The sequence below is a fragment of the Populus nigra genome, chromosome 3, assembly GCF_951802175.1.
Source record: "Populus nigra chromosome 3, ddPopNigr1.1, whole genome shotgun sequence".
Classification (NCBI taxonomy): Eukaryota; Viridiplantae; Streptophyta; class Magnoliopsida; order Malpighiales; family Salicaceae; genus Populus; species Populus nigra.
Genome location: NC_084854.1, coordinates 13422236 through 13440863, shown reverse-complemented (window position 1 = coordinate 13440863; position 18628 = coordinate 13422236).

The following is an 18628-nucleotide window of genomic DNA, read 5'->3' as shown; positions in this document are numbered from 1 at the left end:
AAGAAAAAAAAAACAATTTAGATAGAAACATGGATGAAAAGCCTTCATAATATATGAAATTCTTTAATTGAGAATTTCTTAAAGTTTAATAATAATAATGACACAAGAAAATTGTTTTATGGTAACATTAATTTTTCTCAACCTTTTTTTTTTCCTTTTTCCATTAAATAAATTTTTATATATTTTTTAATAGTTTTATACTTAATTTTGTATTTATTTATTTTTTATTAATGTTTTGATGGCAGACCAATTAAGGCTTGCAAAAGCTCCAATTCCATAATCTTTAAGGTTTTTGCATGGATATGCAAAAATGTATAGCAAGACTTTGAAAGGTGACTTAAGTTGTTTAGCATGTTGTAAAAGCACAGAAAATGAAAAAGCACCAATTCCATAAACATTATAGACCGGTATGCAAAAACATAAAATAGGACAATGAAAAGTATCTAAAGTTGTTTGCTTGGCTACTTAAGGCATAAAAATTGCAAAAAGCCCTACTTTGACATGTATGAAAATACATATTGTGAGACTAGGCTAGTTAAGGCAAAAACATTGCAAAAGCCCTCATTTCACAACCTTATAAAATTCACTATGATATTAAAAAATGTTTGGTGTAGCTTTGAAGGTGCATAAAGTTTTCTAATAGGCTAGTTATCCTACAAAAGTCAGGAAAGCACCAATTTCACAAATTTTATGGTTTTCGTGTCTATATGTAAAAACATATCATGAGGCCATGAATGACGGCTAAAATTGTTTTACAGGTTAGTTAAGGCAAAAACATTGCAAAAGCCCTCATTTCACAACCTTATTAAAATTCACAATGATATTAAAAAATGTTTGGTGTAGCTTTGAAGGTGCATAAAGTTTCCTAATAGGCTAGTTATCCTACAAAAGTCACGAAAGCACCAATTTCATAAATTTTATGGTTTTCGTGTCTATATGTAAAAACATATCATGAGACCATGAATGACGACTAAAATTGTCTTACAGGTTAGTTAAGGCATAAAAGTTGCAAAAACACAAATTCCACCAACCTTTTGGTTGCCTTATTGTTATGATAAATGTTTTATAAGGCCTATAAATTGCGTAAAATTGCTTGGTAGGCCAGTTAAGGCACAAAAGTTACTAAATCTCCAAATCCACAAAGTTTATTATTTTTCACACTGGTATGTAAAAACATGTTGTAGGGCTAGGAAAGGTGCCTAAAGTTGTCCATACTAGTTAAGGCATGAAAGTTATAAAAGCCTAAATTAAACAAACCTTATGATTTTTGCATAGGTATGTAAAATCATTGTACGAGGCACCAAAATGTGTCTAAAGTTGCTTTGAATGCTAGTTAAGGCGCAAAAGTTAGAAATGCACTAATTTTTTAAACCATATGGTTTCACATAGGTATACCAAAATATATTGTGCGACCATAAAAGGTACTAAAAGTTGCTTGGTATGCTAGTTAAGACACTGAAGATGTAAAAGCACAGATTCTATAAATGTTATATTTTCAACATGGGTATGAAAAAAATTAATTTTGGAGCCAAAAAACTCACAAAAATTCTTAATAAGTTAGTTAAGGCATAAAAGTTACAAACCAAAAATTCCAGAAACCTTATGGTTTCATATCATTATAGCAAAATGTACCGTGAGGACTTAAAAGTAGCGTAAAGTTGCCTTTAGGTTACCTAAGTTATAAAAGTTTCTAAAGCACCAGCTCCACAAATGTTATGGCTTTCATTTAGGTATGCAAAACCATATTGTTAATACATGAAAGGTGTTTTAAGTTGTCTGGTAGGCCATTTATCGCATAAAAGTTAGAAAAGCTCTTTTTCCACAAACCTTAAAGTTTTCACACCGGTATGGAAAACCATTTTATAAGGCTCTTAAATGTGCATAAAGTTGCCCAAAAAGGTAGTTAAGACACAACATTTGCAAGAGCTTAAATTCCATAATTTGATTGAAGGATAAAATTAAAAACCAATAGAATTTTAAGAAAAGAGCCAAGGAAAAAAATTAGAAATTAAAAGAATAAGGACCGAATTGAAAAAAATAATATATGACAAATTGTAATTGAAAGACTAAATTGAAAACATAAAGAAATTTTATAAAAGGACCAAAGATGAAAAAAAAACAATAAAAAACACAGGGACTAAAATTGAAAAATCTAAAGAAAAGAGGATAGATGTGCAGTTTCTTTGGAAGAGAGAGAAAAAAAAAGAAGAAAAAAAACGACCACCGACAACAAATCACTCATCATCTACTGCCATGCACTGCATTATAAGGAAGAGGACACGTTGAGGCTTCTAAAAACACAACGGAAAGGTAGGTTTGGCCACCGTATGGTGTCACATGCTCCAACAATTTTTTTGAATATTTTTTTTTTCAAATGAAAAATACAAGAATGCCCTCCATGAACTTAAGAATTACAAAAAACAATCGTGAAAGGACTTAAATGCCCCCAGGCTTATGCCTTAATTTATCTTTTCTGAGGGTAAAAATGTATTTTTTATGTACTCTAATAAATGAAAAGTCGAAAAAGCTTTAGTCAACAACTCTAATTTTTTTTACCTGAAGGGTAAATAAATATTTTTAACATTTTTAAAGTTTTTTAAAAGACTAAATAACCCTTGGTCAATAGCTCTAGAGTTTATTGACTTTATAGGTAAAAATGTATTTTCACTATGCAAAAAAAATGAAAAAGACTAACATACACTCGAACAATCTTCTAATGTCCAATGAACCTCTAGAAAAGACTAAACTACTCTAAAAACAAAGCCTCTTTACTTTTTTCTACACAAGAGCAAAATGATAATTTGACTGTAGCAATCCATAATAAATTATATCTATAGCTATAGTGAAGCTCCCGCAACCTATAAGGTTTAAGTTAATTTGTGATGAAGTTCGAAATGCATTTTGGAATATAAAACAATAAATAGTTTTAAGGAGAGAAATATCTCCACCAAAGCCCAACCCATTCTTATGAATAGTCATCATTTAGAAATTTGTAAAAAAAGATTGAAAACTCTTACAAAGGTGTGTATGCACACAAGCTATAGCCTATGGAGTTATCCGGTATTCTATATGAAAAATACTACTAAACTCGAAATAGGATTTCCATAATTAGTGATAAACTATAAACCACTTAATAAAACACTTAGATGGATTAAATGTCCAATTCTTATTAAGAGGGATCTTTTAAATAGGCTTAATAAAGCCAAAATCTTCTTTGAATTCAATATGAAATCTGGGTTTTGGCAATATGCTAGTTTGACTCTAATTAATTGATGAATACTTCAAGCATTTAAATGCCTTTATCATGGCTACTAAAGTGGTTGGTTTAGTAGTTTCAGCTAAAAAGGTGAAACTATTTTATATAAAAGTCATATTTCTAGGGCATTATATTCAAACTAGGTTTATTGAGCCCATTGAAAGAGCGATCTAGTTTGTTAATAAAATCCCCAAGATTGTCATCTATTATTCCAAAAACTAAAGAAAAGCTCTTCATAATGCATATTAGAGCAATTCAAAGGATCAAAGCTCGTGTAAAAGAACTTCCATGTCTATGCCTAGATAATCTAAAAGCCTTCAAAATTGTTAAAACATATGGTTCTTAAATTGGCTATAGGGGTGTTTTGAAACAAAAGGGTTAAGAGAAAAAAACTATTAGTTAGGCTTATAATTGGTGCATGGAACCCTATCCAACAAAATTATTCAATGCTAAAAAGAAGACCTTATCAATAGTTCTTTATGTTTCTAAGTTTCATGATGATTAGATCAATAAGCAATTCTTATTGAGAGTTAATTACGAAACTATAAAAGATATCATAATCAAAGATGTCAAAAATATTTTTTTTCTATATAAATATTTGCTAGATGGTAAGCTATCCTCTTTGTGCTTAATCTCGACATTGAACACTTAAATGGATAATTAAACCATCTTCTAGATTCTCTAACGTGAGAATTATTACAAGGATTTTAAGTTAAAAACATAGTTGCAAGCAACTCGTATAGTAGGAACAAAAGCCTTAATCCAAAGAGTGTTTCGTCATAAGAATCGTCTTTTAATTAGAAGAATCCATTAAAAGATAAGACATTTTTTTAAAGAAGTTTATAAGCTTGCTATTCCATTAACTACCTAGAAGGAATATAAATATCCTTAAATTTCCCTGAATACAATGTTCATTTTTCTAATTGAAGAAAGATTATTAGCTATTCCTTAAAAAGAAGTACAATGTATTATTTTTAATGATCACTTTATCATATTATATTGTCACACTTAGACATAAATAGAACTCTCCAATATAAAGTGCGAGAATATATGAAAAATTAGAGTCGCCATTTAGTAATTAGAGAAATCCTAAAGATTAGCAATAGTTCTAGAGATTAAAGTAAGGGGCTAGTTATGCTTATAAGAAAAGCGATGTTACTCTTACCACGTCCTTTCTCACAAAAAATTATTTTTACTGTGTGTTTTCTACTAAATCTATTTTTTTATTGCCATTAATGATCCTAATTATTTTCTAAGCTTATTTACAATTTATATTTTAATTTATTTCTAATTATTTGTGAGAAATTCGATGTTGTTTCCTAAAAATAAGAGACTCGTCAATTAAACTTTTTGTGAAAATATTAACATCAATCCTTTAAAAATGACACTTATTGATTGGAGATTTCATGGAAACTTTGACATTGGTCCCTTTAAAATAGAAGACTTGTTGTTTTTGCCATTTAAAAATTTGGACATTGGTCGCTTAAAAAAAAACTTATCAATTAGGCCATTTATGAGAATTTTGACATCAATCCGTTAAAAAAAGAGACTCGTTGATTTGGCCATGGATGAAAGATTTTGACATTGGCCCCTTAAAAAAATAGACTTATCGAATTAATTATTTCTAAAATGAGTATTGGATCCATAAAGATTATAAACTTTGAATTGAGCTTGGCCCATTCATTTTGGTTAATTTTAAAAACAAACCCAAAGGCCACCACTATCACTTAATGGGCATTAGAGTTGACCCAACCCAAAGTATTATATCATGTTTGCAAAAATTATTACACAATATAAAAAATAAATTTACACAAATAAAATCATTTTTATTCATTTTTCTTAATTTTAAAGTTTTAGTATTTTTTTTTTATGAGAATGCTATTAATAAAAATATTTAGAATCACACAACATATTATCAAGCTCATGCAAAAACATATCAACATACATGAAATTAAATGCATAAATAACATAAATATTCATTTAGGGGGTTGAAATCTACGTTCAAGGTAGAAAAACATAAATGAATGTTGAAATATTCTATTGGACATGTGGCGTACATGTGGCTCACACATTAACTTGTTGAATTTTATGTATTGGAACATGCATGTTCATCATGCAACAACCAAATATACCTTCAAAAAGATGCTCAAAACTTATGAAACTCGACTTGGCCTAAGAGCTTGACCTGAACCCCGAAGACCCAAGGCTTTGGGGAGTCTTTAACAACAAAAACCCAAAAGGCAATTGGCTTGGTCAGACCTTGGTGATCCTCTGGATCAACCCAAAACTAGAGTGACGCAACATAACGTGGGTGAGACCGATTTTTTTTAATATTTTTTTAATAAACCTAAAAAAAATATCAAATTAATTTATGAGTACTTAGCTTTATATATTTTTTTATAGCCTATATCCACGTGAATTTTTTATTATCTTTTCAATGTGAAATAATTATACTACACTTCATGCCTCACATTTCATTTTTATAGCTTAGATCTACATAGATTGTTTCTTAATTTTTCAATGTGGGATAACTATATATAGCCTACATTTTTATTAATAAACCCAAAAAATATAAAATTAATTTATGAATACTTAGCCTCACATTTTTTTTAATAGGCTACATCCACATGGATTGTGTCTTAACTTTTTGATGTGGGATAATTATACTACACTTCATGCCTCACATTTTTTTTTATAGCCAACATCCATATAGATTTTTCCTAATTTCTTAATGTGGGATTTTTAATATGGGATAATCATACTAAATTTCATGTCTCACATTTTTTTATAGCCTACATCTACACGAATTATTTCTAATTTTTCAATGTGGGATAACTATATATAGCCTATATCTTTTAAATAAACCCAAAAAATATAAAACTTAATTTAAGAATACTTTGCCCCACATATCTTTTTATTATAGCCTGAATCCATGTGGATTTTTTTTCTTAACTTTTCAATATGGGATAACTTTATATAGATTACATCCATATGGATTGGCTTTTAACTTTCTGATGTGGGATAATTATACTATACTTGGTGCCTCATATTTTTTTTATAGTTTACATCCACATAAATTATTTCTTAACTTTTCGATATGGGATAACTATATATAACTTATATAACTTACATTCAAATGGATTTTTTCTTAGATTTCTGATATGAGATAACTATATTACACTTCATGCCTCACATTTTTTTTTTTACATCCACATAGATTTTTTAAAAAAAAAATTGGTGGAATTTTTAATGTTGGATAATTATATTACATTTCATGCCTCTTATCTTTTTATAATCTATATCCACATGAACTATTTCTTAATTTTTTGATGTGAGATAACTATATATAGCTTATATTTTCTAAATAAACCTAAAAAATATAAAATTAATTTATGAATACTTTTCCCCACATATCTTTTTTTATAGCTCGCATCCATATGAATTGTTTCTTAACTTTTTAATATGAGATAACTTTATATAGCCTACATTCATATAGATTGTATCTTAACTTTTTGATTTGGGATAACTATACCACACTTCATGCCTCACATTTCTTTTTTATAGCCTACATTCATATGAATTGTTTTCTAATATCGACCTTAGTGACCCTCTGGATCAACCCAAAACTAGGGTGACGCAATGTAACTTGGGTGAGACCGGTTTTTTTTAATATTTTTATAATAAACCCAAAAAAATATCAAATTAATTTATAAGTACTTAGCCTTACATATTTGTTTTATAGCCTATATCCACGTGAATTTTTTTATTAACTTTTCAATGTGGAATAATTACACTACACTTCATGCCTTACATTTCATTTTTATAGCCTAGATCTACGTAGATTGTTTCTTAATTTTTCAAGGGATAACTATATATAACCTACATTTTTATTAATAAACCAAAAAAATATAAAATTAATTTATGAATACTTAGCCTCACATTGTTTTTTAATAGGCTACATCCACATGGATTGTTTCTTAACTTCTTGATGTAGAATAACTATATATACATCCATATGGAATATTTCTTAACCTTTTGATGTAGGATAATTATACTACACTTCATGCCTGACATTTCTCTTATAGCCTACATCCACATAGATTGTTTTTAAAAATTTCTTGAAGTGGGATTTTTAATGTGGAATACTTTGTACTATGTTTCATGCCTCATATTTTTTTATAACCTACATCCACATGAATTATTTTTTAATTTTTTAATGTGGGATAACTATATAACCTATATTTTTTTAACAAACCCAGAAAATATAAAATTAATTTATGACTATTTTGCCCCACATATCGTTTTTTATAGCTTGCATCCACATGAATTGTTTCTTAACTTTTCAATATAAGATAACTTTATATAACTTACATCCACATGTGTTATTTCTTAACTTTTCATATGAGATAATTATACTACACTTTGTGCCTCACATTTCTTTTTTATAGCATACATCCATATGGGTTTTTTCTTAATATTTTGATATGGAATAACTATAACCTATATCCACATTGATTGTTTCTTAGCTTTTATATGTGAGATAACTATATTACACTTCATACCTCAGATTTCTTTTTTATACCTTACATCTACATGGATTGTTTTTTAATTTTTTGATGTGAGATTTTTAATATAAAATAATTATACTACATTTCATGCTTCACATCTTTTTTATAATCTATATCCACATGAATTATTTTTTAATTTTTAGATATGGAATAACTATATATAACCTATGCTTTTTCTTTAATAAACCAAAAAAAATGTTTTTTTTCTTATCTTCTCAATATAGGATAATTTTATATAACTTACATCCACATGAATTATTTCTTAATTTTTCAATGTGGGATAACTATACTACACTTCATGCTTCCATTTCTTTTTATTATAGCCTAAATCCATGTCTTGGGGTGCCTCCTGAGAGGTGTGTGTGATGGAAATGGGTTTCGAGTTTAATCATAAAATTATGATTATAAGATTCAGGAGTCGCCACCTAGTATTATGATTATTAGAAAATTTATGTTATGTGAGAGTTTAGGTAAGGGATAGGTAGTGCAAGGGAAAGGCACATCACCCCCAGTGCACCTATCTAATGTAAATTGCATTGTTGTTTGATTGTTTTTCTAGGTCATGTTTCTATCAATTAGTCTTATCTAAGGTTCAAGGAAAATCTTTTTTCGTGAGGAAGTCTTTATCTTATCGAGTTAAATCCTAACTATTTTAAACTCTAAATTTTAGCATCACGATTATTTTGCGCTTTTTATCTTTAATACTTGAGGGTATACTTTACAATGTAATTTTATACCCCAAACATTAAAGTTTACAATTAAATTCTAACACTTTAAATATAAAGTGAACAAAGTGATTAGTGAAGGATTTTTCATCTTTTGGCCAAACCCTAATAGATAATTATAAACTGGTTATGATATCCATTTTACATTTTAAAACATGAGAAAGATGTAATTTTTTGTTTTTTTATATAAAAATATGTTTGGAAAACTTTTAGGATTCGGTCATATGCATGAAAAAAAATTATTTTGTTTTTTTAAAAGAGGAATTAATTTAAAATTTTTTAAGATTTTTTTAATTTAATTTTCTTTAAGAAACATTTCAGAGAAAATTATGTATTTTAATACCGAATTTATATCTTACAATGTAAATATATAGCCTGATATTATGCAAAATAATTGGAATAAACATGTGAGGGGCCCACAAATAATTCTAAAATACCCTTTGGAAAATTTTATTTTTTTTTAATATTTTAATATTATTATATTATTATGAAATATATGGCATGAGCCTGGTCTAACCAATTAGGCTGGACTAAATCAGGTTAGGCCAACAAGCTTCTCTCTCTCTCTCTTTTTATTGGGTTGGACTTGCCCGGCCATCGTGGGTTGGGCTGGAATAGGTCTTACCCATCTTCACATGGTCACTAGCCTGACCTCTTGACCATGTGAATTGGTTGTTTTTTTGCATGCAAAACCAATATTCTATATGCAAATGGCTGCCCCGTTTGCAGCCAAAAAGGGGAAGAAGAAGGTTACCAGTCGTGGGGGATTGCTAGTTGACAATGTAGGGAAGGCCGACGTGTTGTTGGTGTTAGCGCTGGCAGCGGAGGCACAACAAAAGAAGAGGAACAAAATAGATGGCAAAGAAGAAGAGAAAATCTAGCAAGAAAAACTGATTTTTCACCAACCAGGGTCTCATTTCTTCTCCCTCAGGGTATGGAATCCACCCCTATTTATAGAGGATAGAAGAGAGACACTTTGTCTCTTTTAGGAACAAATCTTGACCCTTGATTTGAACCGAAAGGATCTCAGGCATTAGTTCAAAATGGCTATCATAGACTATCAGATTTTGACAACTCAAGGTTGTCTGAGTTAGCTATTTTAGGGTGGTGTCGAGGCTGCTATGATACTAATCGGCCAAAAAGAACCATATTGGGGTATGGTTGAGTGTCAGACCATCATTTTCATGCAAGTTTTGTCAAATTTAGTGGATAGATGAAGAAGCATTAAATGCCTCTAAAAAGTAGTTCCCTGAGTAGTCATTTCGGGCTTAAACAAAGAAGATAAATAGTAACTAGATGACAAGTTGTCTGTTTAGTCTTTATTTTTTACTTTTTGGGTAAAAAATGATGCATTTTTGGTCAAAATATGTCGTTTCATTTAAATAAAACAATGTTGTTTTGGCTTTTAAGGTTCTAATTTAGGGATTTGGCTAAAGTTCAATTTGGTCCTCTAACTTCTAATTTCTTTCAATTACACCCCTAATTGACCCTAAATTTCCAATTTTATACAATTTTGCTCCTTCTATAACACCTTTTTCACATTAGTTCTTGGTCTTCGATTTATGTAATTTAACCCTTAATTGACCATTAAATTTATAATTTTCTTCAATTTAATCCTTGATTTCAATCAATTGAGTCCTCATAGTTCGACACCTTTTACAAAATAGTTATTAGCTGCGAATTTTTTCAATTTAACCCCTAATTGACTCTAAAACTTTGATTTTCTTGTGATTTTACCCCTAATTTGAACCAGTTGACTTTGTAAAAATGAAGTTTGGTCTCTTAAAATTTTAATCTTCTCAATCAAGTTCAAATTAGGCTTCCAAACTTATTTTTTCATCAATTAAGCCCCTAATAAAATTATTTTGACTCATTTAAAGTATAATTAAGTCCTTGCACCTTATTAAACCCTTCAATTGGACCCAAATTAATTTTTAAACATAATTAAACTTTAATTTGGTCTATGATTAAAATCAAATTGGCCTATTAAAAATATAATTATGTCCTTAGACTTAATTTTTATGCAAATTCTTCTAATAATGATTTAATTTGACCTTGAATTTGCATTGTCTCTTTAGTTTTAGGTATAATAGGGTACAATTATGCTTCCAATTCCATCCAAAATTACAGCTTTATTTGAAATCCTTCCTCAACCAACTTTTTTCATGTCGCTAATCGCCTTGCTATTACTATTTTATTTTTATTTTGAAAAGAAAAAAGTAAAAATTTTGGGGAATAACCCAAAAATAGGTTATAACAATCCACATGAATTGTTCTTAATTCTTTGATGTGTGATAACTATATATACCCTACTTTTTTTTAATAAACACAAAAAATATAAAATTAATTTATGAATATTTAGCCTCACATATATATTTTTATAGCCTATATTCAAATGGATTGTTTCTTAAATTTACAATGTTTGATAACTGTAGATAGTCTACTTCCATATAGATTGTTTTTTAATTTTTTGATGTAGGATAACTATATTATACTTCATACCTTGAATTTTTATTTTTATTTGTCTAAATCCATATAGATTGTTTCTTTATTTTTAGATTTGAGATTTTCAATGTGGGATACTTGTACTACACTTCATGCCTTATTTTTTTTATAACTTACATTCACATGAATTATTTTTTAATTTTTTATTTTGAGATATCTATATATAGCCTATATTGTTTTTAATAAACCCAAAAAATATAAAATTAATTTATGAATACTTTGCCCCGCATATATTTTTTTTATTGCCTACATCCATATGAATTATTTTTTAATTTTTTATCGTGGGATAACTATATATAGCCTATATTTGTTTTTGATAAACCAAAAAAAATATAAAATTAAAGGATAATTATACTATACTTCATGTCTTATATTTTTTTATAATCTATATTTACATGGATTATTTTTTATTTTTTTATATAGAATAAATATATTATATTTTATGTCTCTTATTTTTTAATAATTTATATTTATATATATTGTTTTTTTAATATTTTTATATAAAATATTAAAATTTCAAATATAATTTTTTTTATTTTACCATGTTGACAAGGGACCAGATCCCCTTTCCCGGACCCGGATCAACACCGATGCCAAGTTTAATAACCATGCGAGGAACCAAGTAATAATATACCGAAGAAGCTCCGACTTCAAAGGGAAGTCTCTAAACCCTGAACTATGAATTCCAACAATACCTTCTTAACGACTTAGCTGTTAATTTGAGCACCAACGTAGTCAAGTGCTCTATCATCTTGTTCTTCGTGGTCAATAAGCTCCTTCTCGTGAGTATCGTTGTGCCTATCTCACCTATTATTTCTACAAAAAACCAACAAACACAGATCTGTGGAAGTAAAATGAAAAGGTGGATTTAGGAGTTTAGGGTTAGTATTTGTTGCTGTCAGTTTTTTTAGAGGAATCAGGGTTGCGGGTTGAGAGGAGGGTGATGAAGGCTGCGGGTTTGTGATGGTAATTTGAGAGAGTTATTGGTTGTGACTGAAATCCTATTGAAGGTGGTTTGGTGGTAGCTATATGGTTAAGGTTTGTTGGAGGTGATGAGGGACTGGTGGTCTCGGGTAGAGACTGATTTGGTGGTTTGTAAGGGAGAACGATGGGTTTTGGGCACGAAAGAGATTGAATGGGAGAGGGGTAAACAGGGGACCATGTTTGTGGGTTGTTGGTCAGTGATGGATGGTTTTTAGAGTGGCTAGGAGGGGTTGTAGTGGTTCAACTGGGACTGTGTGGTGGCTGATTTTGGGTCTAGTTTGTAAGGTTGCCATGACGAGTGGTTTCATTTTTAGAGTGATTGATGCTGAGGGTGAGGGCTGCTACTAGAAGAGGTGGAGGACAAGTTTGGGATATAGCAAGAGGGTTATGGAGATGGTATGATGGCTGGTTGGTAAGGGACATGATAGGTAATTGGGTCTATTATAATGGTTATAGCAGTGGGAAAGGGTTCTGTGTGGACATGGTGGTCAATGGTCGAACCTGTCAAGGGTGTTGTGTGGTGGTTTCCATGGTTGGGGAATATGAAATCGTGGGCTTACAATGGGTGTATTTATTGAAATGGTTTGTTACAATCCCAGAATGTCTGCATTCTCGTTTCCCCCTTGTGTTTGTTGGATATCTCCCCTGTGATTTGAGTTGAAGGAAGGAGACAATTCCAAGAAACAAGGACACAATGAGTTGTCGTGGGAATGGCAATTTGGGGAGAAGGGACAATTGATGAAGATTGAATCTGTTGTTGTGGGAATGACAACTTTTTGTTTCTGTGATTATCACAGGTTGAGGAAATTCCCCCATGTGATTTTAGTTGAAAGAGAAGGAAGATTTCCCCCCTAGTGTTGCTGTTGTGTTTTTAGACTTTGAATTCCTTGCCTTCAATAGGGAGAAAGGCTGGAATCTGGTTGGGTTTTGATCTTGATTGCTAACAATTTGGGATTGATTTGCTAAGAATAAATCAAGGTTGATTGTTGTAATCTTGGGATTGAATTGGCTGAGAAAATCTTCCCCTTTTGGCAGTGAGAAATCTGCCTTCTCAATGAGAAAAATTACTGAAGTGAATTATGGTCTGTAGTTAAGAAAACTGTACATCTGGGTTTAATTGTTGGAATTGAGGGACTGAATTTCTGGCTTTAATTGCTGGGTAAATGTCTACATTCTTGGACTGAAAAAATGAACAATATAGTATGAAAATTCAGTTAGACCCTGAAATGTTTATACCTTTGTATTATAGTCCCTAGCTCTTGAATTTTTCAATATTCATTCAATTAAGGTTTTAATTTTAGATTTTATCTTATCTTCAATTTAATACCTAAATTGAATTTAATTGATACTTTTAATATGGTCACTATTCAAATTCAGTCCATCATTTTTAAAATTATGCAATGTTGACTAATTTTGCCCCTAATTGAATCACATTTTTCTTTTTCAATTGCATTTTTAATTGGATCAATTGGACAGCATGTTATTAATTCGCCCTTAGTTCAATTCCTTTGATTAAAGTCAAATTAAACTCTATTTCTTTAATTACTTTTCAATTGAGTTCCCAATTACAACCAAAACATTCCTAAATTTTTAAAACTTCCCAACTCAAATACCGGCTTGTTAAACTCAATTACTTGTTTAATTTTGTTCCTAATTCTATTTTCTTCCTCTCTTTTTAATATATATTTTTTATATTTTAATAATTCTTTTAAACTTAATTTGACTCACAAAATTAAACAAATAAAATAATTAAAATTAACTGAGTTTATTGGAAATAATTTTTTTAAAACATTTCTATTTTTTGAAAAAATAAAAGTAAAAATCTAGGATAGTAAATCACTTCTCCATTGTCATCAAATTTTGATGGAGACTAAATTAGTTAAATTTTGGGTAGTTTTTAGGAATAAATTTAACCCCATATTTACTCTAAAACATACGGAAAATATAGCATACATAGGTTCATTAGGGGTGAGCAAAAAACTTGAAAAATCGATTAAATTGAAAAAACTGGAAAAAAAACTGAAAAAACCGAACAGTGAAAAAAACTGATTAAACCAATTAAAATTTAAAAAAACCGACTGGTTTGGTTCGGTTTCAGTTTTATAAGCTTGAAACTGAAAAAACCGAACTGAACCCAAACCGAAAAAAACTAGAAAAAATCGAGCCAGACGGAGCCAAAATCGAGTCAAACCAAAAAACCGAGCCAAAACCGAAAAAACCAAGCCAAACCAGAAAAAACTGAGACAAAACCGAGCCAAACCGGTTTGAAACGGTTTTTGTCCAAAAAATTCAACTTGGTTACTTTTTTTTATAAAAACCAAACCGAATAAAAATTGATCACCTCTACCCCAAATCAATGGGGGGTTTCATTTATATTAGTATATAAAAACAATCTTAAAATATAAAAACTTTAATTTTAAAAAAAAAATTTAATCAAATGCTTCATCAATCACGTACTTTTCCCAAAACATATAATTATTTTGATTACATTCACGGATTGAAAACTCCCCAAGTCTATGGAAATAGGCAAGGCAAGTATAGTTGGTGGATACAGTTCGAAATTAGCAATCCTCTTGCAGAATTCCCTAACTGGTTTCGTTATAGATTTTTCTACCAAGGAATAAATTCTATCAGCATACCGAGTATATATGCAAGAAACATTTGAAGCCTGTAGGCAATCCTATCCAGATCTTAATATCTCGAAGGCATTATTGAAGTTTGTATCTAAATTTCAGATCCCTTGATCCTAGAATGGGATTCCCAGCTCCTCATAAGGAGATTGATAGTTCAAGAGGTATCCCTCACAACACCTTCGTTAACACAGAGGATCCTCTGCAAATGGTGGAATAAGTTTCCTCTGCTAGCTAACTCTGTAAAAGAAGGCATTGAAGAATCTCTTCTCCTGAAGCTCTTAGAGAACAGGGAGGAGATGATGATGATGATGATGATGATGACGACATATCCTCTTCTCTTTTTCAAGATAGCCGGCGACTTCCTATTTCCTTCCTAGTAAAAATCTTATCAGGAGGCGACACCACTCTAGTCATATCCAGGATATGGGAACCCGTAACATTACTTTCATTATTATCTTTTTGTTTCATATGGAGATTATTATACCTTTACTTTTTCAAAAGCTAAAGTTATTTGTATGGTTGTAATAATGATGCATCAGCTTTTAGAAAATGAGATTTTTTCTCTTTTTTTTTTTTTTTTTGCTTGTAATAATGAGTTTTCAATTGTAATATATAAAACTTTCTAATACAGAAAAACCTTCTCTCTAGAAGGCTATCTCGTATACTCTCTCTCTCTCTTAAATTTTATCTATCCTTGATTGTTGACTTACCATTACCATTACATGGTATATATGTACTCTACAAATTTAATATTAAAAAAAATCAACAAAAATAATTTTAAAAGAAAAAAAAATTTATGAGAAAAAACGTTGTAGCAATTGACAATATTTTATGAGAAAAACTACAGTATTTTCCCCAATACAATCAATAAAGATAATTTTATAAAGAATCATAAAAAAACCATTTAGAGAAATATTGTAGTAATCTACAGTGTTTTGTGTGGAAAACACAACGCTTTCCCATATGATTTAGTTTTATTGTAATTATAATGTTTAATTAACTCAATATTAAAAAAAATCGACAAAGATAATTTTGAAAAAAATCATTAAAAAAATCATGTGGGAAAATAGTGCAGCAATTCACAGTGTTTTAAAGAAAAAAAATTACAAAGCTAAATTCTCAATCAGCTCAATATTAAAAAAAATTGACAGAGATAATTTTTGAAAAAAAAACATAAAAAAACATGGATAAAAAAACCATGCTGGAAACATTGTAGTAATTCACAGTGTTTTAATCATGAAAGCTACAGTGCTTCTCCACATGATCTAACCTTATTGGTGATGACTTATAATTGTAATTCTCAACCAGCTCAATATTATAAAAAAATGACAAATTTAAATTTGAAAAAAAAAAAGAGAATGAGTTTGTGAGACTTTGAAACTTTTGTACAATAAATACAATTCTAAACCATAGGGAGGAGGGGGCATACCCATATGAACCCTCACCATGAACCAGCACCACACAATTTCCCCATTAAAAAAAAAAGAAAAAACAAGATTAGTTCCTCTTATATGTTTTCATTAAAGGCTAATAGCAATAGCTCTCTCTCGTCTCTCAGTGTCTCTCACACTAATACATGTCATCATCATGGTTTTGAAACATGAAGATTGGTTTAACACTTTTATGAAAGGTTAACACCTAAAGATAGGCAAATGGTGGAATTGATGTGTAATGGGATTTTTGAAGATAAAGAGCCTGATGAAGCAATAAAATACATGGATTTGTTAGCTGAAAATACTCAGAATTGAGACACTGCAAGTACTTGTGAGGCACTAGGTAGAACTCAGCCTCATACATCTAGTTGAGGCATGTACAATCTTAAGGAAGATCATGACCTCCAAGTCAAATTTGCATCTTTAGCAAGAAAAGTCGAGGCACTGAAATTGAAAAAAGTGATCAATTAAAATCTGTTCAAGAAATTATGTGTCAAATTTATGAAACTAATGGACATCATTTGAAAACTTACTTTGATAATTTTCCTAGTGAAAATGAATCCATTGGTTTGAGTGATCCTATTTATAAATGTTGATTATTTTGTTTTTCTAACATTGTTTTTGTGGTTTTTTTTGTGTGACTTTTGTTTTGCTAGTCTTTCTCCAACCCTAGTCAAATGGCGGATAACGATATTCCGTGACTCTTAAGTCGATTCTTTTAGTTTCCCATGATAACTGATATTTGTTTATATATTTGTTCAATTCCTTGCTCCTTCTCTTTTCTCTGCATCTCTTCTCCACTTTTCATCTAAATGGACACCACTCTTGAAAAATTAGAAAAGTATTTTCCCGTTTCGCCACAAAATGCGATTACAAAAATTTACCGTGCTAAGTGTGAAAGATTGAGGTTATTAATGAACCATGGAATTCCTGAAGATACTCGCTGGCTAATTGAAGCAAATGTCCGTTTATCAGGTGAGTCTTCCAATTCTTTTGTTTCATACATGTTTGGGATAGGTAAAAACACTTTTGCAATGAAATGTCGTGCAAAACGATTAAAGTCTGTTACATATGTGCCAGATGGACTTACAATGCACAATGTCATTCTTTAGGAATGTTATCTATAAACAGTGAAGATAAAATACAATTCATTAAGGATGGACTTAGTAAGAAGTCTTTAGATAATCTTCTATTGACTCTTAAGACGTACCTTAGTGGAGATATGCATCATGCAATTCATGATTTATGGCCTCATTTTCATAAAGAATATGCTCGACATAGTCTTGGGAATCTGACTAAAAAAGACCATATTTGTCAATTTTTAAGAAAACTAGATGGGAAGCCTATCCCTAACTCATAGAGGGCGTTTAAACCATTCTTGGGCATAAAACCAAGGAAAGATGTGAGCCGCAGTCACAACTACTTGTACATATACATGTTCTAACAAAACAAAAAGAGAGAAAAGAAAGAGAGACTCTAGATGGCCTACATATAGGTGACTTGATTGCATTTTTCATTTTCTATCTATAAAATCTTCTTCTGGTTCCCTTCATTTCTATTAAATCCATATCACACTTACATTTTTCATTTCTATTAAAGAAAAAAGTCTAGAAGATAGTGTATCTTCAAATGAAAAAATTCTTGAAGAAGTGTTTTCTTCAAATGATGTATAAAGCTTGGTGTGGATTCATTAAGTGGCATTATACTCTAGAGTCTTGAGCTTAGATTAGTGAAGGAATACAATACTTAAAAGTTAATTAACTCAAAATTCAAACGAGTATTATGGGTATGAGTATAGTATTATGTGAATGAGTATAATCTTGAGTCTTTCTCATTAAATAAAAAGAGTATCTATAATGTTAATTTTGATTTTTAAAGAGATAGAGAAACATGTTTAAATTTGTATTGATTCCAAATTTTAAAATAAAGAAAAAATAATTAAAATTTTAGAAAATAAAATAACAATTAAAAAACTATGAAACAAACTTTGCCATTATTTTCATTTATATACACATAGAAATATTTTATTTATATTTATTTATTTTTTAAAATTTATCTTAAAAAGCTAAAAAAAATTAAAATTTTATTTTATTTATTTTTTATTGAAAATTTATCATGACCCACCTCTACTCTAGTCATTTTTTTTTTACTTTGCCTCTATTCTTTTAGAAATTAAAATTTATATCTCATAGTTTATATTTATATAAACTTTACATTCTCACTGACACGTGTAAAAAAGTAAAATAAAAAAAAAAGTTCAGAATACTTAAATGATTGCTAGTATATCCCAATTAGTGAATTTTATGGTAATTATTAATCGTGGCTTTTTTATTGACTATTCAAATCATGTGGATTTTTAAATGAATGTTGTCTATAAAAATGGGTTTGTCGCCCTTTTCAAAAAAATGCTTGACTCGAGAGAGAAAAATATGAACTGAGTTTTGACAAGTGAGAGAGTTGATGAAATGGTAAATATTTGATGGGTTTGTGCTAGGAAGGAAAGGTCAAGGTAGCAACAGAGTCC